The sequence below is a fragment of the Cnephaeus nilssonii genome (assembly GCF_951640355.1).
Source record: "Cnephaeus nilssonii genome assembly, chromosome: 18".
NCBI lineage: Eukaryota > Metazoa > Chordata > Mammalia > Chiroptera > Vespertilionidae > Cnephaeus > Cnephaeus nilssonii.
Window position 1 is genome coordinate 34,635,670 of NC_137089.1, and position 23,483 is coordinate 34,659,152.

Below are 23,483 nucleotides of genomic sequence, written 5' to 3' on the forward strand. Positions count from 1 at the left end.
GAGAGAGAATCATTGATCGGCTGCTTCCTGCATGCCCTACACTGGGGGTCAAGCCCACAACCCCCGCATGTGCCGTTGACTGGAATCAAACCTAGGAAATTTCAGTCCACAGGCCAACGCTCTATCCACTAAGTTGAACTTGTGCAGAAATGAGAATTTCTTACTCTGATACATGTTTCTGCAAAAAAATGAACAACAACAACAAAAAAACCACCCTCTAGCACTCATCATTCTTAGAACTGAAATGTTAAACACTTCATCCCCAGTATTGAGATTTAGACAAGGATATTTGCCATAGCCTTGTTACTTAAAGTAAGGTTTGTAGCTTGAGAACATCTGCATCACCTGGGAGCTTGTTAGAAATGCAGAATTCCAGGCTCCATTCCAGACTTACTCCATTAGAATTTGCATTTTAAGGGTCTCCAGGTGTTGCATGTGCATGTTGAGGTATTCTTTAAACCACTTTTATTCCTTATGGTCCTATAGTTGAGGTTAAAACAGGTTGTCTTAACAATTGCAATAAGATAAGGCTGGAAAGTAAGAAAGGTGTCTAGGTGTCATCATTCTGGACAATAAGATAGTGAATCTAGAAAATCTAATGACTGCAAATAAGCTACCAGAATTAATAGGGAAGCTAACACATCTGCTAGCTTAATATACAAAACTTTAAAGGATTTCTATATACTACCAAAAAGCAATGATAAGCATGGAATTAGGAAAACACTAAGGAAAACGTTCTCTGTTCTGAAACCTACAAAACATTATTGAAAAAAATTACAAAAATCTAAACAAATGCTGACATACCATGTTTTTGTATTAGAAGGTTTGAAATTGTGAAAATGCCAATTTTCTTCAAATAAATCTAAAAATACAATGTGATTAGAATAAAAATTAAAGAAGATATCTTTGGGTGGAAAATAACAAGCTGATTAAAAATTAATATGAAAATTAAAATTTTAAGAATGTTATAAAATGTGAATAAAAGAGAAAAATGAGGCTTACACAACTCGATAGCAAAACTTACTAAAAAAGCTACTGTTATTAAGACAGCTTGGTATCCCACTGGGCATGCAGATAGGCCAATAGAATAGAATAATATTCCAATAATGTATGTAATCACCTGGTTTTTGATGAAGTTATCACCATAATGCAGTGTAAAAAGGATTGCCATTTCAATAAATGATGTTGGGTAAGTTGGCTATCTATGAGAAAATAAATGTTGACTTTACCTTACTCCTTTGGAAAAACAAATTCCAGATGAATTATGGACCTAAATATAAATCAAAACAATAAAGCTACTAGGAGATAACTTAAAAGGATATGTTTATGGCATGCATGGAAAAAAATTTCTTACTAAAGAACACACTTGCACATAAAAAAAAAAGATTGGAAAATTCTACTTCAATAAAACTTAGAACTTTTGTTCATCAAAAGAACACTATTAAGAAAGTGAAAATGCAAACCACAATGTGAGAAATATGTTTTAAATGTGTATGTCCAGCCCTGGCCATGTGGCTCGGTTGGAGCATCATCCCGTACACCAAGAGGTTGTGGGTTTGATTTCCAGTCAGGGTGTGTGTATAGGAAGCAACCAATCAATGTTTCCATCTCACATTGATCTCTCTCTGTCTCTCTCTTTCTCTCTCTCTCTCTCTCTCTCTCTCTCTCTCTCTCTCTCTCTCCTTCCTTCTCTCTATCTCAAATCAATGAAAACATATTATTGGGTGAGGATTTTAAAAAATGCATATGTCGACCAACCAAAGATCTCCTATCTAGAAGAAACCTTACAAATTAATAAGAAGTAACTATTGCTCTAATAAATAAAATAGAGAATAAACACTTGAACAGTCACTTCACAAAAGGCAATATCAAAATGGCAGAATATAAAAGGGTGCTCAATCACATTTTGTCATCAAGAAAATGCCAATTAATATCAAAATGTGATACTAGTATAAATCCACCAAAATGACTAAAGTTAAAAAGACTGTCAATAGCAGTGTATTTGGGGTATATGAAACAACAAGAATGACTATGCATTGCTGGCAAGAGTAAATTTAATTTCACAACTTTAAAATCTGACAATAACTACTAAATTTATAGATATATGTACTCTCAATAATCCAGCTACTTCTTTCTCTAGGTATATATTCAACAGCAATATATACTGTGTGTATCAAAAGACATGAACAAGAGTGCCCACAGCATTATTATCAATAGCCCCACACAAAAAATAACTCAATTGCTCTTCAATAATGGCTAAATAATTATAGTATCTTTATACAATGTATTATTCCATACTGAAAAATAACAAATTCTTAATACATGCCATAACATTAATGAATTCAAGCACTGTTGTTGTTGTTTTTTTTCAAGAATAAAGATACAAAAGAATTTATATTGTGCTATTCCATTTATATAAAAGCCAGGAAAAATTTAATTATTGTTAGAGAAATCAGAATATTGGTTATCTTTTCTCTGAAATAATGACTTGGGGCCAGTCAAGAAATTTTGGGTGTGGTAATATTTGAGTGGTGCTACACTAAAGTGTTTAATTTTTAAAAAAATCATCATTTATCAAAGTGGGCATTATTATTTATCTGTGTATAAGTGTGCTCTTCTTTAATTAAAAATAGTGGATGGACCTAAAGGATATTGTGCTCAGTGAATAAGTCAGTCAGAGAAAAACAAATACCATAGGATTTCACTTATATGTGGGATCTAATGAACAAAATAAACAAACAAAATTGAAACAGACTAATGGGGATTGGGGGACTGGGTGAGAGAGGTGAAGGGATTGACATGTACAGATTGGTAGTAACAGAATAGTCACAGGAATGTAAAGTACAGTACAGAGAATATAGTCAATAACATTGCAATAAATATGTATAGTGCCATGTGGTACTGGAAATATCATGGGGAACACTTTGTAACGTATATGATGATCTAACCAGCTGTGCTGTACACCTGAAACCAATACAAAATAATATTGGGAGACAATGTGGAATCGTGAAGTTTAAAAAATGGAGAGGCTATTTAATAAAACTATATAGAACTGGAAAAAATGTTCACAAAAAAGTAAGATTCCTGTGAGAAAAGGTGCTTGCCGATATATAAAACTGATACCACTGTAATCAACTAGTTATTAATAACAGGAAAGGAGCAAAGAGAAGGTCAGACCTTATAGGCATGTCATTTGGGCAGCTTCAGCAGGAAGCTGCAACTTTACACTCCCCAGGGAACCACAGGTCCATTCCCTGCAGGCACTGGGGGAAGGGATCCAACAAAGGGGAGATGAAGGCGTTCACACTGAATTAGGATGCCTAGGGAAGATGCCCTTCAGGCAAACCTAGAAACAGAGGTCATTGGCTAGAAGAGGCTGGTCCACTGCAAGCCCGTGAACATTTGGGGATACATAATCCCCTAATAAAGGAGTTTGCTCTTTTGGCTTTTAGCTCTCGGTTCTCCTGCATTTGCTCCTGTTTCCTCCATAGCCATGTGGCCCTGCAAACCCCACATGCAATGGGCTAATGGACTGTAACTGGGGATACAAATGAAGCCAACCTGATGCTAGATTGGACTGTGCCCTAATACGGAATGAAAACTCTGGACACTGGCTTTTATTTTAGCCCCATTGAAGCCACACTTTCCTTTGTCAGCCAAAGGGAAATGGGACCAGGGAAATTCAGGGGTGTTCCACCGAAATAAAGCTCTCTGAAATTCCTCTTCCTTTCCTGGGGGCCTCTGTAAATTCTTATTCCAGTGGAACCACAAGAACCCTATTTCTGCTGATAACAAAACCAATAAATGGTTAACATTTAAGCTATGTACATAACTATAAATAAAAAACAAAAAACAAAAATCAAGCAAAAACACAAAAGAGAGACAGAAAAAACAACAACACAAAACCAAAAGACTATCCATGTCTTTCACAGAGGAGGAACCAGAAAAGACCATTAAATATAACCAAAGGTTATTCTGGCATGGTCAGAAATTAGGATGGAGCAATGTGTCCTCACCATGGTAACTGAGGTGAGAGCAGTCCACTCAAGGCCCTTTTACCACAGCCCAACATTATCTCTTCTATACCTAGTTAGTAGGGATAACAACTTGCTGCAAAAAATTTAAGATTGAGAACCATTCCAGAGCCAATCTGTTTTTATATATATATATATAAATATATATATATATTATATATTATATATATATATATTTTTTTTATATATAAATATATATATAAAAAATATATATATATTTTATCGATTTCAGAGAGGAAGGGAGAGGGAGAGAGAGATAGACACATCAATGATGAGAGAGAATCATTGATAGGCTGCCTCCTACAGCCCTCCCCCCCGCCCCCACTGGGGATAGAGCCTGCAACCCCAAGCATGTGCTCTGACTGGGAATCAAACCGTAACCTCCTGGCTCATAGGTTGATGCTCAACCACTGAGCCATGCCAGCCAGGCAGTCCTGTCTTTTTTAAATGCTGGGCAAAAAGAGGCTGAGAGAAAATAAACAAATACCTCCCCTTTGGGAGTAGTATTAACGTTGTTACCACTCAAGCATAATAAAAGCAAGTTAGACCAAAGAGAACATGCATGCACAATGACTTCCCATTCCCATTCAATTAATTAATGTGGGGTGTTTTTTTGTTGTTAATATTTTTAGAGTGGTAATTGTATTAGGCATCTATTGCTGTATAACACATTACTCCAAGACTAGCAACTTAAACAGCAAACATTTATTATCTCAGATTTTCTCAAGGTTTCTCAAGGTCAGGAAACTGGGAAGGCTTAGCTGGATGGTCCTCATCTCAGGGTTTCTAACTAGGTTAGAGTCAAGCTGTTGACCTGGCTCTGCAGTTATCTGAAGGGGCTGGGGAATCTTCTTTCAAGCGATTGGGGGCTGTGAAGAGAGGAGGCTTCAGGTGATTCCATGTGGACTTCATCATCCTACTCATGGCAACCGGCTTACTCCAGTGATTTCAGAAAGAGTGCTCAAAACAGGAGTGGCAGGCTTTTTATAACTCAATGTTAGAAGTGACATCCCATTCTTCTGTCAGATTTTAATTGGTGAAAACAAGTCACTAAGTCCAGTCCACACTCATAGAGAGGTGAGTTAATAAGTACCATCTCTTGAGGAGAGGAGTATTAAAGAACTTACATGCTAGGCGAAATAAGCCAGCCAGAGAAAGATAAATATCACATGATTTCACTCATTTGTGGAATATAATGAACAACATAAACTGATGAACAAAAATAGAACCAGAGTCATAGAAGCAATGACTAGATTGTCCAACCTATGAGGAAAGGTGGGGGGTGGTGGTGGTGAGGGGGTAAGAGATCAACCGAAGGACTTGTATGCATGTATATGATCATAACTAATGGACACAGATGTGGGGGTGGTGGTGAGGGTATGTGCTGGGGGTTGGGGCTGCTGGGGAGAGGTCAATGGGGGAAAAAGGAGACTTATGTAATACATTAAACAATAAAGTATTTAAATTAAAAAAAGAGAAAATATTGAAAGTAGAATGTATAAATTCACAAACAAGATGACAACAATATGTTTAACAGCTAACTTCTCATCAGAAACAATAGAGGCCTGAAAACAGTGAGATGGCATATTCAAAATGCTGAAAGGAAAAAGAAAACTTAACCAAATAGTTTATATATTTCAAAATTATAAAAATAAAGACATTTCCAGATAAATGAAGATGAAAGTAATTTGTTGTTAGTAGACTTGCCATAAAATAAATTCTTTAGGCTGAAATGAAATGAAACCAGGGGGTAATGACAGTATACATAATTATATATATACTAGAGGCCCTATGCATGAAGATTTGTGCAAGAACGGGCCTTCTTTCCCCTGGCTGCTGGCACTGCCTTTGCTCCGGCCCAGAGCTGCCTTTCCCCTTTCCCATGCTGCCCAGAGGCCCAGAGCTGCTGGGGTGGTGAGGAATGTGGTGACGACACAAGCATCCCGCCCCATCCCTGTCCACTCAGCGCCTGCATATGCAAATTAACCTGCCAGCTTCGTTGGGTTAATTTGCATACTCACTCCTGATTGGCTGGTGGGCGTTGCGAAGGTACGGTCAACTTGCATCTTTCTCTTTTATTAGTGTAGATATAGTAGTTAAATATATTTTTAATTTTTTTCTCTTAACTGATTAAAAATTCATAAAATTGTATTGTGCATATAACAAATAAATGTTACTGTATGTAATAATGATTACACAAATAAAGGGGAAAGAAATGAAACTATAAAAAAAAGAACTTATAGACATAGCTTTAAAGTTGTGTTGGCCATACATTCATATGTTATAAAATACAAAATATATTAAAATCTCCCCAGTAACCCCAGTTCTGTTTCTTGGGATTATCAGTATCTTATGTGTCCTAGAGACAGCCTATGCAGTTAATACTGCTAACAGTTGAACTCATTCAAAGGCTCTATACCCAATAACAATGGCCCCAATGTCTTCTTAGCTTTGATCATTTAAAATCAGCACCCCTTCCTGTTCAGGTGTGAGGAAAGGCATGACCTTCCCCATTCATCTGCTCTAAATTCTTGCCAACTTTGGTCCCCTTATAATTGTAGTATTTGCCTTTTAAAACATAGGTTTAACAAAAGCTATTTAATTGTAGCTGTTTTTCCCCCTGTGGAACAGTCTTTGTGGTTTACATTTACCATTAGCCAGAGCCTTAGGCGGTTACTAGAAGGGACTAAACTGAGTTGCTTTTGTTATTACCTGTGGTTTGTGAATCAGCTTACTGCCTCTAAAACAATTATGCAAGGAAGCTATTATTTTGCATAGAAACTTGAGTATATTTAGAAGAAAATGAACCACATATTTTCTTCTGGCTGCCTTTGCTTTCAAAGAATGAAAGACTCAAAAGGTTGCAAAGAGGGATGAGGGAAGGAAGAAAGGGATAGATTGAAAGTGAGAGCTAAAGATGGAGAGGGAGAGACAGGACTTGAAAGAAGCATGATGCTTCTGGAAGATTGGGAAAATGACATATAAAATTTTGCAGAACAAGCAGTTAGATTATTTTATTATCTTGAGATTTCCCAAAATGATAGGATTTGTGTTGACATACTATGCCAATCCACATCAGCCTGAAGAGATCAATTCTGAATAGCTTCATTCTTTTAAAGATATATAATAAGCTCTGTGAGTATTCCTGGGGAAATGATGCAGTATAATAAAATCATTGTTTGTGTGTATGTGTTTGTCCCAGATATGTCATACATGGTTTTGATTCCCAGTTGTTTAAAAAAGAATAATAAAATCTAAGCTGAAACTAAAATATAAAGCATGTTTTCTTTGACCTACTTTATATGTAGCTAATAAGACAGATTAATTTTTTCCCCATGATTCTAGTATTTCAACATCATGGGTATGCCTCGTGTGTCACAAATAGTTCTGAAAGTTTTAATGTAAGTAATACTTAAGAAGAAACCATATTTTACTAGTTGTTGTGCTAAAACTATATTCCAATTTAAGCACATCCTTTTTGGAAGTAGGTAGAGTATATTTAAATTGGTAAGTAGTTAGCATAGAATTTCACAGATTTTAGCAGACAAGCTAAGAAAATTGTCATCAGTGACATGTTTGTGATAGAGTTTCAGAAAGAATTTTATATATCCAAATGTAATGAGCAATGAGCATAGGTGAGATTATTTTTATTTAAGGAAAAAAAAGTGAAAACAACTCTTTCTTAGTCTTTCAATCACATTTTTACTCTGATTCATTTTGGAATAATTTTAAAGATTAAAGTACGACTCTATACAACTAAGTATAATTAAACAATAGCTGCACAATCAAAATGTAAAGTTAAATAATTATTTTGATAATTTTATCGATGTGAAATGAATGCCAGGCTATCACTAACATCCATTCTAGATTTATTTTTGTCTACAACACAGCTTTAGTCATGAATACTCCAAGTTCAAAAACTCCAATAGCTCATCATTGACTCTGCCTGGCATTTTTTGTTCTTCAAGTTCTGATCTTGACCTGTTTCAATGGCCTAAGTTCCCACAATCTCTCCCACACCACTCTAGACCTCCTATAGTGAAGCATCCATCTTATATAAAAACTGCTGTTTGAAATTTTACCCCTGCTATTTGGCTTCTGTAGATGCTTGCTTGCTTGAATAATAAGGAAAATAAGACTACTCCCCCTTCAGAGAGACCATTAAACCTACCCCAGACGATGTTATCAGTGCTGGCACCAGGCCAGGCCTTTGGTTGAGGTCTCAAGGCCCCAGCACACAGGGGCTCTTTAAGAACTTGCAAAGGGGGCCAGAAACACCCCATATTTGGGAGACAAAGAAGGTAAAAACATATAAATAGGGAAAATTCCTCCATGTTGGGGCCCAGAATTTGAGAGACATTTTCCTCAGGACCCGCACATAATAAATGTAACTCCATCTCTCTAAGTATTAATTGGTTCTTCTCCAGTTTTCTGTAACAATAGTCCAGGCAAAGTACATTTCTGGGGTCCCCAGGCACTGGTGCCCACAAAGAGCAAAAGTGTTCTGTTGACCCCTTAGATGTCACTGCTCTTTCAGGTTGTCTCATCCTGGATGCAGGGTAAATGGCTCATAGATGCTTTATTGTTTTGTTTTCTGGATTTCTATTAGTACCTAGGCCTAAACCACAGAGGTGAGGACACCCAGGATATTCCTAAGTGAGTATTTGGTTTGATTCTGATGCTAGATATTGGAGGGATCTATCTAAGCATGATTGAATTGTGATGACAAGATAATTAAATGGTCCCAAATGCAACTAGAGATCTTTCTTGTGCTCATAAGTGGATGATAAATTCCATAGCTACCTAGAGTAGAGTTCACCAAAAGATGAGAAAATTAGCTGGCAAGAGCTCTTGGGAATCATCCCCAAATTATAAATTGAATGTCAAATTTTCAGGTTCATTCTTTCAATATCTCATTGAAAAGAATACTTATTATTATAGAAAACTTGTTTTTAAAGTTCAATTGCATTTTAATTTTATAGATAATAAAACTCAGTTTTAAGGGAAACTTCTCTAAGTACCTTTCGATTTCCCAATTTATTGACAAAATAATAAAGGAGAAATTCATTTAACCTTTTAATAAAAATTAAGTACCTCTAATGCTGAAACTGTGCTTATGCCTGGAAAAGGTCATTGTCAGTAGAGTCAAGCATAGAACACTTGAAACTGATTACTGGATAGTAGCTATTATCCCCTAAAATTTATTTAAAGTTCCAGTGGTGGTAAGTCTTTGGGGTAGTAGCCATAACTTACCTTTCTGTGTGTAGCATTGGCATGTCTATAATGACATTCATTACATTTGGCTTTAGGATGGTCAATCGCTGTCTTTACACCAATCGCAAATTCATCATTGTCATCTCCTGCCATGTGAGCATGAACATCTCCTCTAAATGTCCCAGTGGAAAGAAGCTATCTCCCATTTTATAGCATCACACAGTCCATGTCCCAGCATTCAATCTTATGTGATAGAATTTTTTCTTACCCAAAAGTCACATATCAGTTAACTAATGTCAGTTTTTGAACTAGTAAACAGCTGACAGTTTTATCCAACCAATATACCTCTCTCTCCTTAGCCTCCAAAACTCTTGTCAAAGTCTCAAAATTGAACTCCAAAAAGGAAATAACCAATGGACATAATTTATGTTGTGGAATATTAGGCAGGTATAAAATAATTTTAACTCAACCAACTAGAACATTGTCATATAAGCCAAGTATCAACATATCATCATAGCAAACAATGATATCTATGCAAAGTCTATTGGAGTCCTGAACAATCAGAACAAAGTAAGAATTTTTAGCCTTCAAGAATTGGTTAGGAAGGTTCTTTAATGGATATTTTTTGGATTTATCCTAGTACCAGATATCTACATCTTCCTCTTCCAATAATGCCTAATTCCTTTTGGTAATCTATGTGATTCAGAGATGTCTCCATTTCTGCTCCACTTGGATCATGTGACCTATATTAAGTCACACTGAAGATTCTGGAAGAAGTGATTGGTTTAGTGGTGGGCATGTGATTTAAGGCAAACCCATTTGAGAGAATATCAGTCTTTAACTGAGTCTTGTTTTTACTATACATGAATAAAGAAGCAGGTGGCCTCATGAGTTGAGGAAAACTGGACTTAGAACAAGGCCAACACAATAAACACAGTGGGAGATGGAAAGAAACTTAGTTCTTGAAATTATTTTTGATCAATCTATTTCTAAAGCCAATCTGATTTCTGGACTTTTAGATGCATGACCTCCTCCCACTCCTGAAATTTTCTTTATTGTTTACCACAATTTGAGTCAGAATTCCCACTACTTGCCATAAAAACATCCTAATTAATGGCTACTCTTATATATTCTTATATTAACATACTTGTATAAGTATTTATTTTTATCCCAAGGTTTGCTTCTATAGCCATCAAATGCTCATTTCACAGTTAGTGTCTATCTGTAATATTCTCAGTTAAGTGTAGATATAATTTTTCCAATCTAGTTACCATCTAGTCAATAATTATCTATTATTGTGTCTACAATGTGCAAGCAAGGTATTTAGGCACTGTGATGAAATTAGAGTTGTACCTATAAAGAAATACCAGCCTTCTGGAGGCACTCACGCTAGGATGAGAGGTCAGGAAAAAGACAATTTATATACAATAGATCTTGCCTACTGCCCTGCCCCCACCCGCCCTCAGCATAAGACCTTTCTTTTTTCTTTTTTCCATTAGAATCTGTACTGGAAGGTGGATTATCATAGAGTCCCTTATGACAGGAAGTAATTAAGAAAGAGTTTAGTACATTGCCCAAGAATGCATGTGCGGCCAGGGATTGGGTCTGGGCTCTATTGCTCACATGACAAGCTTCATTTTCCTTATCTGTAAAATGGTACATACCTTACAGAATTGTCTTGAGGATAAAATGGGAAAAACCAATGAATATAGTAAGAACTGAACAAAAAGTAGCTATTATAAGCTTTGGAAAACCCGAATTTTAGAGGAAAGAATTTGAAGCTGCTGATAACAAAAAATGTCAGACCTAGGTCTTAGAGCAGTCCTTCTTACCCTCACCATCTGTGATATATTTTTCATCTTCTGCCGTGCATATTGTCAGACATGATGTTATGAGCAACAATATCTCCTGGAATTATAGATACAGCTTCTGTAACCCCTTTCGTTGTCTTGAAAAGAGGAAACTAATTCTTCAAGCCTGTTCATGCCAGGTTGTGGGCACCACAAGCCAGGCAGAGTCTATGTCAGAATGTGAGTGTTACATTCAATCTCACGTACAAAGTTGTCTGATTTTTATAATAACCAATGAGGAGTTAAGGTCAGAAATGAAGGTTGGGGCCAAACAACTAGACATGGGAAATGTTCAAGGTCAAGGATGGTGCTGTGTCTGTAGGTCCAGAAAGGGTAGATCGGTGGAGCAGTGAGGATTCCACGCATTTAGGAAATGGTAAAAGTTCATGCTTCAACTCAACAATTAAGAGAGAGAGAGCAAACCAAAAGACGGAAAATTTAGTCTATGAGCACAAACTCATGATTAGAAATAAAGCATTTTATGATGATACACTTTAATTAAAAAGTCACTGGGCATTAATAGAATAAAACTGTATTTTAAGTCAATATGAATATGTTCACTTTTTTAAAAGAGATCGTGGGAAATCTTGTGACTTTTTGGAAATTTGGCATTGCTATAATATGACAGATTCTATATTCTAATCAAAATCCATTAGACTAAAACTGCTCTTCTAAACATATTTTAGAAGAAAATAAATCATTGCTTAAAATGCCTTTTCCCCCCCTTCATTCTGAGGCTTTCTTCTCACCCCAAATCTTTGAACATCAATAATTTATCACAAAGCAAATAACACTCTAATCCCAAATTTTTCTTATACATATAAAAAGCCACCCGGACCCCACCTTCCTCAATTTCCCTTATTTTTTAGTCCTAAGAAAAATGAGAATGTGCTGATCAAAAAATAAAAGCCCATTTGTTTCTCCTGGATCTCTTTTAAGATATCTGCAAATTATATGGCTCGCTTGTGCATACCACAAGAGAATGTGTGGCTGAAACCCATGTATAGCACCAGCCAAGATCAGCATCATTTCCTCAAAGGAAAACATACCTTAGATTTGGGGAATGTTTTAAATTGCTTACGTGTCGCAGCCCAGCCTTAGCACTCACCCTCTGGGTAAGCTGCCCATTTATAATCATGGTTTAGACATTCTTGCCTGTCCCTGATGCAGCTAGCCTCTTAATGGCCTTCCAGGTAAAGATAATTGGCTACTTGCAAGCTTCTAAGTGTATCAGTTAAAAAGGTACTTCAAGAAATAAACCTAGTGTATTTCAGAGTGACTTTATGGAGGCAGATTAACTGTCGTGTAGACCTGCACATTAATGAAACCTGGAATGCCTTGACCTATGAATATACTATTACCTCAAAGCCTCTGACTTAGAAAAAAGAAAAAGAAAAAAGGAAATATATGAGTTAGGCAGACTTAATTCAGCCAACTAGCAGTTTGAAAAGTTGGAAAAGTGGTAAAAGTTAGCCTGACACTATATTCCCTTACTTTTTAGAATGAGAACTGCGAATGAGCTTTGGGCAATGATTTAGAAGGGGAACACAAAGGAATTGGATTAGCTATCTCTACATATTGATTAACAGCTTTTAAGCCCATCAGTCATACTTTAATTTCTATGTGTGGTGTGTTTAGCATGAGCTCCCAATCCACCTGATTTGATTACCTCACCGCCCATAAAAGAATCAGCAGCTAGTGGTTAAAATTGTAATTAGAATTGGGCAGTAATTTGTGCTGGGAGGGATGGGTGAGGGCAAAACCTCTTGCCCCTTCTGTTTAAATGTTTCAGTAGAGATGATGAATAATAATTACATTTTGGCCAATTGCCTCTGAGATAACAGAAAGTGTATATGTGAAGGAATAATAAAAGATTTTAGATATTTGAACTCTATATCTTCCTTTTCCACAAATTGGTCAGAAAAGAACAGAAAGAGAGTTTCTGACTCACTCAGTCTCTAATTTCAAAGGGATTGGAGAGTGGTCAGAGGTGAGTACTGTCTTGAATAGTCAATGTATATCCCATTAATTTTTGTTTTATTGACTTATAGCCTCAGAGAAAGAAAGAAAAAAGTAGTGCCTAGAATGTAAATGAACTTCAAATTCTATTTTTAAATTAAAAAAATACATTTTTGGTATGATCTTGTTGGAATAGATGTTTTCTGTAAGGGTTTTAATAACTATGATTTTTTTGGTTTAGTTTTATTGTAACATTTATTCCCAGGAAAGGGTCACTGTTGCAAACTTTGTTCAAAGCATCTAGTTTATTTATAGGTACAACTCTTTACATTAGTTTCTTGTTGAAAACATAGCTTCAGTTCCAAGAGACAAATATCTTGGAAAAATTTTTATGCTTTTGCATTAGCTGTCTTGTTATAAAATATATCATGATACTGTTTTTAAGATGTGTTTTGAAAATTTGTTTATTAAAAGCAAATAAATTAATTAAACCCAAGATGCGTGATGAAAATTTCAGTCTTAGATGAAATAACACTGCAACTGAGTGGAATGAGATCTGTCCATTTGGCATAAGGTGCCACCAGTGGAATTAGTTTCACCAAATTCACACGGAGAACACACCAAAATGGGGAAAGCTGCATATCTTTCAGACACTGAACAGTTTCATTGCATCCATCTCAACACGAGTGGACATGTGATTGCACACAGACTAAAACCAAACCAAAACAAAACCATGCATGACGATGATCATGGCCTTTGGCCATAAATCTAAAAGCAGATACATGATCCTATCACACCCTGCCTCCGCCCCATGAACCTCACCTCTCTGAGCAGGTTTCTGTCTTGAATCTGTTCTCTCTCTCTCTCTCCTTTCCCACTACAACTCATCTGTCATCCCAACCCATACTTACCTTTACTTTCAGCCATTGCTAATCTATATGGGCCCCCTGTTTCTGAAAGTCCAGTAATTTCTTCCCTCATTCTCTGCTCAGATTAATACCTTGGTTCATTAACTACTTGTGCAATAATTAAAGCCTATCGTGATATAGTAGAAAGAGCCCTGACTTGGACTTTTATACTTGTCAATTACTCAGGTACTTGACAAGGTAAGGTAATACCTCTTAATATTTCTGAGCCTCCAGTCGCTGAAATGTAAAATGAGGAAAAGCTTGAGAGGGCCTTCAAGCTCTAACTTTTGTACAATTCTCTCTGCCCATATAACCTAGCATTTTCACGTTTCTTGCTCAGCAACAATTTCCTGTATGGATACTCAGTCTCTCTAATTAGACTAAGATTTCCAGGAACATAAACTAGAACTCTTTTCCTGATTTACCCTGTAGCTTCTAGCACAGTTCTAAGTATATTATAGGTATTCAATCAATGTTCTTTGATTAGTTTACTGAAGCCCTTTTGGGCAGATTTTTATTTCCTGTCATTACTACCAACAATATAGCTAGTGCACAAGTAGACACATAAAGCAACTATCCAGAAAATTAATAGATTAAAAAAATAAAAACAGAACAATGTGACAAAAATGACTGTATAATATCTGTTACCCAATAATTATCTACATTAGTAATTTGTTCCATGACTCTTAATTGATACCAATAATTAAAAGTGCAACTGGGGGTTGGGGGAAGGACTCTGGGGATGAATCTAGAGATTGCTTTGAAGAAATGATTGTTAATTTGGGTGGGGGTAACAAATGGTGCACTTCAAGAATCTGATGACAGCTATGGGCCTTCTCCAAGGTTCACAGATTGTTATGTGAATGTTCTGTTTTCTTAAAGCCCAGATGTGAATCCTATGTTTAATTTTTAAAGGGGCTGTGCTGGAGAGGATAGTCATTGCTGCTCCCCCAAGGGCCCTTTGGAAGTGGGAGACTCTCCTTTAGAACCTCTGATCGGACCAGAAGTAGATGTGTCTTGATAATCTATGTAAGACCTAGTTTAAACAAACGAACAAACAAACAAAAAAGCTAGTTGGATTTTCTCCTTGGGATTTTGAAATTGAGGCAAATTTTAAACTTAAATCAGTTGGTGGTATATTCTAGAATGAGAAATCCTTTTGATCTTGGGAGATGAAAGGGACAGTTTTGAACCATGATACACTGATGAGAAAGCAAAGGAAGGTGTTTGGTAGAGGGATGGAGGAACAGAGAAACACATACAGAGAAAAATACTGAATAACATGCATAGAAGCAAAATCAAGACTCACATAGCCTGTAAGTAAAAGAAAGTATGGCTTAGGTTATAGGTAGCTTTTCAATGCTCAAGAGACCCATTTGTACTGCATTTGCTATTCTTGGATGCTGTCCAAACTCTGAGACTTTGACATCTCTCCCATCTCCCTCCCTCGCACTCCCACACACACACAAGCACACACACACATGCACACCCCCCCCCCCAAACATATATGCACACTCAACATTTTCTTCAACTAATTTTAAATTGGTCTATTTCTCATAGCCAAAACCTCTTTAACTAGAATAAGCAGTAATCAGTTTTCTATGCTGTTTATATGAGGTAGAAAGTAGGAGTGTTTTTTTTTAAGTTGGAAATGTTTATGATGTAAATATTTTCATAAGATATTTAGAAGATAAAGATTCTATGTGATGGTTAAAGCTTTTTGTAATCCTAAAATTTTAATATCTAGATTATTCCTTCTGAATAATTTGTAATTTCATTTTTATGGAAATAAAGAAAAATATATTTATAGCCAAAAGTTTATTAGTGTTTCAAAGAATTACATAAAAACAAACTTTATATGCTTCAAAAATAAAATTTTTGATATAATTTTTTGAAAACTTCTAAACAAGCCATTGCAGATATAAACAAGCAAAATAATTTTCTAGCAAACACATTTTGCCTAATAAAACATGTATATAGTAGCAACAGTTGTGTTTTCTATTTGAAGAGATACAATCTTCAATGAAGAATCTTTTATGATATTTGAAATCTTTAGCTGTTCTATTATTATCTATAATTCCTGCATATAGTATCCTTACTTTTTAAACATCTTTTCAGCTATTTGGTTGTCTTAATTTTTATCCTTGCAAATCTCACTGTTAAGCCTAATTTATTCTGTGGTACACATTCAAGTGGTATATAGTACATATTAACACAAATTTTGTTAACTATAAAGAACTTTCTATGGGCTGCTCTAATGTTCTACCAGGGATTACAGTCAGAAATTTTTCCCTTCTTGAAAAATAATATATTACACACTGTTTTTTTTAAATATATTTTTTATTGATTTCAGAGAGGAAGGGAGAGGGAGAGATACAAACATCAATGATGAGAGAGAATCATTGTTTGGCTGCCTCCTGCATGCCCTCCAGGAGATCCAGCCTGCAACCCAGGCATGTGCCCTGACCTCCTAGTTCATAGGTTGACACTCAACCACTGAACAACACCAGCTGGGCTGCACTGTTGTTGTTTTTTGTTGTTGTTTTTATGGATTTATTTTTACCCAGGGGCATCCATTAAATGAAATGCATGCAAATTTAGTGTGGTTTTGTGACTGCTTTTGTGGGTCATCCATAGGATATCTCTTCTTCTCTTCATTCTAGGGGCAAAGATACTATTCAGGTTTAGCAACACGAGGCTATACCAAGGAAAAAACATACATGGAACCTGCACCTTTTAGCAAGAGGGTAAGTCATGTGCTTCCACAATAAATTTTAAAAAAATGTCACTGCAGTCTGGTGGTGTCCTGCTGAACACACACCTTCTGGAAGTTGTTCAGTCATTCTTCTCTCAAATATATTTGAATTTCTGCTAGACCCAGGAGTACACAAAGAACAAGTCAGATAAAGAGACTTTCCTTTGAAAAGTTCTTCCACTGTAGCATTGATACAAGTAAAGCCAAAATATAGAAGACTGAGGCTACTGCAGGGCATCTAAATATTTCTGAAAAACAACAATCATATCTACTAGTAAAAGAAAGAATTTAAAGGCCTTGATTATCTAAAAAAAGAAAATATGCAGTTCTCTGCATAACTTGCAAAGATTAAGCATTTTAGAGGTGAAAGTATCGGCATTATTTTGGTTGTATCAATAACACTCATGAAATTGGGTAGCCTGATTCAAAATAAGCACTCAATAAATTGGTAACATCTTCAGAGCAGATAAAGAAAGACAGGTTAAGTACCTTGCAAATTTAAAGCCAATTAAAATTATTTAGTATTTTGTTTCATGAATATGCCTAAATTTGAGACTTGAAACTACAATTTGTACAGTTCTCTTTTAAATGAAAAGATAAAAGTATTTCTCAGTGTTCATTACAAAGTTAAATGATGTTTCTAAATAAATCCTGTTGACGGGTATATGTGAATTTATAGAAGATAGCTTTGAACTACTGAGGTGACATTCAAAGTTTGATATGTGGGGGGGGAGGGGGAAGTAGTTATCATGCTGAAGAATTTTCTGACTTTTACTGGAAAGTAATTTCTGAGTAAAATTTACTCCCTGAATCATTTTACAATGGCTATAACTCTGCTATATAAAGGTGACACTTGCCAACTATGATCAATCCAATAAATATTGATGAATCAAATATTTCCAGTTTTAGGAGATGTATCTACTAAACTAAAAGCACTCATAGAACAAAATCTTTGAACTGGATACTCACTTTTGCAAGAGTGTTCAAAAATATATATTCCTTTTTTATTTATAGAGAAACAGCTAATTTATTCCTGAATAAATTGTTTTATCCTGATGTTTATTTTTATACTTTCATGGCATAATAAGTACTGTTTTGAATGAAGATATTGAGGTATAAATAAAAGTTAGAAGTAGCAAGGAGTTTTATTTATCCCTGTAGATGTCTAAGCTGAAAACAACTATTTTGAAGGGTATTATCACCTGGGAAATATTAGAATTTTCTGGACTCAGACATTTTACTAAACAATTATAAACATTAATTTACTTTATCAGTAGTTACTATAATTATCTTCTATACAGGACATTGTAGTAGGTGCAATAAGGAAACAAAAATTGAGCAAGACATATGTTTTGTCCTCAAGACACTTCAAATCTATTGGTGGAGATATATGCACACAAACAACTTTAATAAAAGATAATATATAATACACAGTGATAGAAGTATAATAAAAAGATGTTGTTAACCCAAAAAGAAAAGTGTTACCATTGTAATTAGCTAGTTATTAATATTAGAAAAGGAGAAAAATGGAGGCCAGACATTATAAGCATGGTCATCTGGGCGGTTTCACCAGGAAGCTGCCATTGCACACTCCCCAGGAAACCACTGGTCCATTCCCTGCAGATCACTGGGAGAAGGGACCAGACAAGTGGGAACATGCACAGTGAAGTAGGGGTGATGTAGGGAAGGTACCTTTCAGTCTAACCTGGAAACAAAGATAACTGACTGATAAAGAGCCACTATAAGCCTGTAAACTCCTGAAGGCCTAATTGGTTATACTCCTACTTAAAATCCCAAAGAAATTCTCTCTCTGGTTCTTCTCTTGTTCCTCTGGGTTTGCTCCTGCTTCCTTGCAGTTGCCTGTGTTCCTGGAATCCGTGGGCCATGTGGACCCTACCCGCAATGGACTATCCCTGGGAAATTAGCCTAATGTTAGATGGACTGTGCAAATATGGGAACGGGCAATAGCTTTCATCTTAGCTCTGCTGAAAGCAAAATGGGACTTTTCCTTGGCAGGATGGAGGGAAATGGGACCTTGGAAACTCAGGGGATTTGATTCCACAGAAAAAAAACTTTTTACTCTACCTCATTCTTCTGTGCAAGTCTCAGAAAATTATTTTTCTCATGACACTGCAAGAAGCCCACTTCCATTGGCAACAACGGGGAGGCGGGGGGGGGGGGGGGGAGACAGAGAGCACCCCACCAATAACAAAAGGTCAAAGTGAAAGGCAAGAAGCCTTTATTTGAGATCTAAAAGAATAGCTATTTGTGAAGCACAGATCCCGGCAGAAACCCAAATAGTGTTCCCATAATGAGGTGACAGTAAGGAGCATTCATAAGAAAGGGAAGGGGACTAATTATATGAATAGAATGAAGGAATTTCTATGGGTGTTAATAAGCTAAGGAAGGAATTTCTCTAAGCTAATATAGTGATGCTAATGAAACCAAGAATCTTGTAACTCTGATTTGATTTGAACAGTAGTTTTAAAACAATCATCCCCCCCCCCCCCCCCCCCGCACCACCACCTCTCTATCAGCATACTTCACTAATGTGACCATGGTCTCTCGCCTTGATGATCATTGACGTGTGAGGCAGCAGAAGATAATAGCTCAGTTATGAATCAAGGTCACAAGGTTTAAACCCCTGGCAGGCTAAAGATAACATCTTAATACAAGTATGTTTCAGCTCCTAAACCCTAAGGTGGGAAGACCCCTGTCTACCTCTCCTTGAAACCTGTTCTGGAAGTAGGAGTTGACCTTGGAGTTGTCCTCAAGATCTGAAGAAATGATTTATTACCCTAATCTCACCCTGACCAATCAGCTCCTAACAGAACCCTGAACTTGTAACCCATGGTGTCTTATGATTCTTACCCAATAAAATCTGTAACCTACACACAATCAAGGAATCAGGTCTTTCATTCAGACACAAGCTCACCATCTCCAGATTGGCCATTTCTAACAATTCATTTTTTTACTGCTCTTGCCTTTTTTTTTTTTTTTTTTTTTTTGGGCCAGAGCGCCCAGGCAGATTATCTTAATTATTGAGGCTTAGTACACTAATTCTAAAAAATGTCTTTAATTTTCAGTTTTATAGTCATGTGACATACCAGGTGTTCCTCTGGGATGGCAGCTCTGATTCCATTTTAAAGTGTCTTTGCTTATTTTAGTTTTTACAATGTGTACTGAGACAAAGATAAGTTTATCTTAGGAAAGAATATTAAGTAAAACTTTATAGGAATAACCCTGGCTGGTTTGGCTCAGTGGGTAGAGTGTTGGCCTGCAGACCAAAGTGTCTGGGTTCCATTCCATTCAAGGCCACATATCTCAGTTGTAGGATCCTCCCCAGCTCGGGCCCTGGTCAGGGCACATGCAGGAGGCAACCAATCAATGTGTTTCTTTCATATTGATATTTCTCTCTGTCTTTCCCTCGCTCTTCAATTCTCTCTAAAAATCAGTGAAAAAATATCAATGGGTGAGGATTAAAAAAAAAATTATAGGAATAGTAACATTCCAGGTCCACTTTAAAAACTGAGTAGAATTTTGGCATAAGCAACATGAAGGAGGACTTGTGGAGAAAGGCGTAGAGGAGACAGTGGTGTGGAACTGAAAAAATTCAAAGCATGTTAAAGAAGTAGCAGAAATCTGAAGTTAGTGAACTGTTGGTTTCTTTGGTGCTTAATACTGCTGTGTACATAGCTTGCTGCTTATTGGACTAAATTGAAGTGAGCTGGAATTCAACATCCATAAAATGAGAACAATTTACCAACAAAAGCGTTATTTTGAGACGAGTATAGTTCTGTAAATACAAGGTGTTTAGCACTCCCAGAAACCAACCATCCATTTTCTTGCCTTCAGACTGGAAGGTACCTATGGCTTACACTTTTTAAATGGCATATGGGAAAAGAACTTTCTACAACTTTCTTGTAGAAAAATAATTAACATATTTTGCTGGAACATAAGTTATGGAAAGTCCTCCATATGCCATTTAAGTTTCTTCAAATTCAGCATGAATGACTAAAGACATAATATATGGACTTAATTTTGTCATAATTTGCAATATTTTACCAGCATTAATATGCTGAGAAAACCATCAAGCAGTGCAGCCATTTATGAGACATCTACATGCCAGTAATAAAACACCTGATCAAATGAAGAATTTATAAAAACAAAGTAACAGAGCCCATGAGTCTTGCAATTTGTTTCTTAAATGTTAGCTCAGTGTCACTGAAACTAGAATAATGCTTTCAATGTGGAGCTATGGACAGAGCAATTATAGGCCCATGGGTCAGGGATGTTGACTTTGCCACCCTCTGGCTGTGTACTTTTGACAAGGGCCCCAACAACTCTGTACCTCACTTTGTATAAAATGGCAGTTGCTTAGGTCTTTGAAATTTTAGATACTTTTTAAAGCAACAAAATGAGCATCAAACATTTTTTTTTTTTTTTTACTGTTGTTCAGTTTAAAACTCCTCCAGATTGTCAAGATTAAAACAAAGGAGCAGAGCCATAAATCTGAAGACTTAAATGTGAAAAGAATGTGTCAAAACAATATTGTTCTCCTAAATCCCTTTCTAAAGGTGTAAATTGCAATCTGACACAACTGCCATTCTGAGTTGCCACACTGGGTTCTTTTGTTTAACAATGGGTTTAATCAGACAAAAAGCTCCTGGAAAACAGGAAAACAGATGGGCCATCAACTTTAAATGTGCAAGCCCGGTGAAATAGTCTGTTAGCCGCAGGCGAGGCAATTGTGACCCAATAGCAGGAGAAATTGTAGAGGAGGAAATTTAGGAAGTTGTCTATTAGTATGGTCTCATGAACATAGTGAACAAAGGTAGATGTGACTAAACTAAAATATTTAGTATAATATAATTTATAATAAAAATCCACAATTTGGACATAGTCAAAAAAAGTTGGGTGGCTTTCTTTCAAATTACAATATCTACTTACTGACTGGCTGTATCATGAACTTTTAAACTATTTTTTAAATCCATGGATGTGTGGTGACATTGAGACTCATTAATTAGTCCCTACTGTTACATTTTGAAGCCCAGGTGTCATTTGTATTAAAGTCTATGGTACCAAAAATAGATTGTGATGACAAAAAAAGGGGCCACATACTAAACCTGACAAGTTCAGGGGAGGCCTGCATGATGGGCCTTATAAACTCAGAGACCTAAAGTAACCGTATAGGATGGTCTGAATATAAAAATATTTCTAATTGAATGTAAGTCATGGAAGGTATTCCTGTCCTAGGCCAGTAGCTTCCTTGACAAAGGTCAATCCTTACCTTAAGTGAGCCTCTCTATTGTCTTTTTGCCTCTAAGATAACACACCTTTGAAATGTTGGAGCAATTTCCTTTTCCAGCCCCTCAGAGCATAATCTCCCACCTGAGCAGGAGACCACAGGACCCCTCATTATTGTCTTATTGCCCAAATGTACTGTAAATGCTACCCTGTACCCAATAATGTAAAATAGGTATGTGTTTCTCTGATGCTGTCATAATAACCTGGTTATTAGTTAACAGGAACGGAGTGAAAGGGAAGACCAGATAATATAGGCATGTCATGTATACAGCTTTGCCAAAAACTGCATTTCACACTTTTCAAGTCTCTTCCCCATTGAACAATAAGGAAAGGGACTGGAGAGAGGTAGTTTAGACGCTTGCCAGTAAGGTCGGAGTGACTGCAAAGATGCCTACCTGCTTGTCTGTCAGTCACACCTGCTAGTCAGCCAATGGCCAGAATAGGCGTGGCCACTGCAAGTGCATGAAACCTGAATATATAATTTCCAAACAAAGGAATTTATCTACCCTTCTCTCTCTCTCTTCTCCGTCTGGTGTCTGGTGCGCACCGGGTTCCTGGCTCTCCTGTGTTGGGGGGATGCATGGCCATGTTGGACTCCACACATGGATTAATATACTTTAATTAGCTTGGTTAGAGAACCACATCCAGCTGCAACATGAAATGGAAACTCTGGACACTGGCCCTGCTTCTGGCTCTGCTGAGTTCCCAACAGCCCCTCTTTTAGGACTATCTTAGGAGAAATAGGACATTGGAAACTGAGGAATGAACTCCATGCCAATAAACTCTTCTACCACCTTTCATTCTCCCCTGGGGGCTTCTGAAAATTCTTATTTCAGCAATGTTTCAAGAACCCCACTCTCAGGAACAATGGAGGAATTCCACTCATGTATTCCTCCGGCTATATCTCCATTTTACATTGTGTTTAATCTTAGAAATTTTCCTACCTTGCTTTCTCCTGCCTCCCTAATCTACCACCAATGGATTTCATGTAACCCCCGTTACATCACCTCCTTTGGTTCCAGTGTATAAAATAAGCTGTAAAGCTGCCATTCTCCCCATTCTCTGGAGCATTTTCTCAGTCTGCTAAGATTTTGCTTCCCAGCAATCATTGTCAGTTTGATTCAAATAAACTCTAAGGCTTTTTTTTTTTTTTTTTTGGCTGATGTTCTTTGGGTGACCTCATTGCTGTTTCAACCTTTCCTGGAAACATTATCTTAATCAACCAGCCTGAATTTTTCTGTTCAATCACCAATAAGATAATCTGTCACTGAGGCCCTTTCCATTCCCCCTCTAGAAAAAAGAGGCAAGATGCATAAAAACTCTTGTGTTCCCTTCCCTCCAAAAGAAGATGTCTTGGTCTAAAAATAAAACTTGGTTGTTGTTGATGTTGTTGTTAATAGCTCCCTTGACTCACCCTTTTTCCTATAAAAACCTTTACAATCCTTCTGAGCATCCT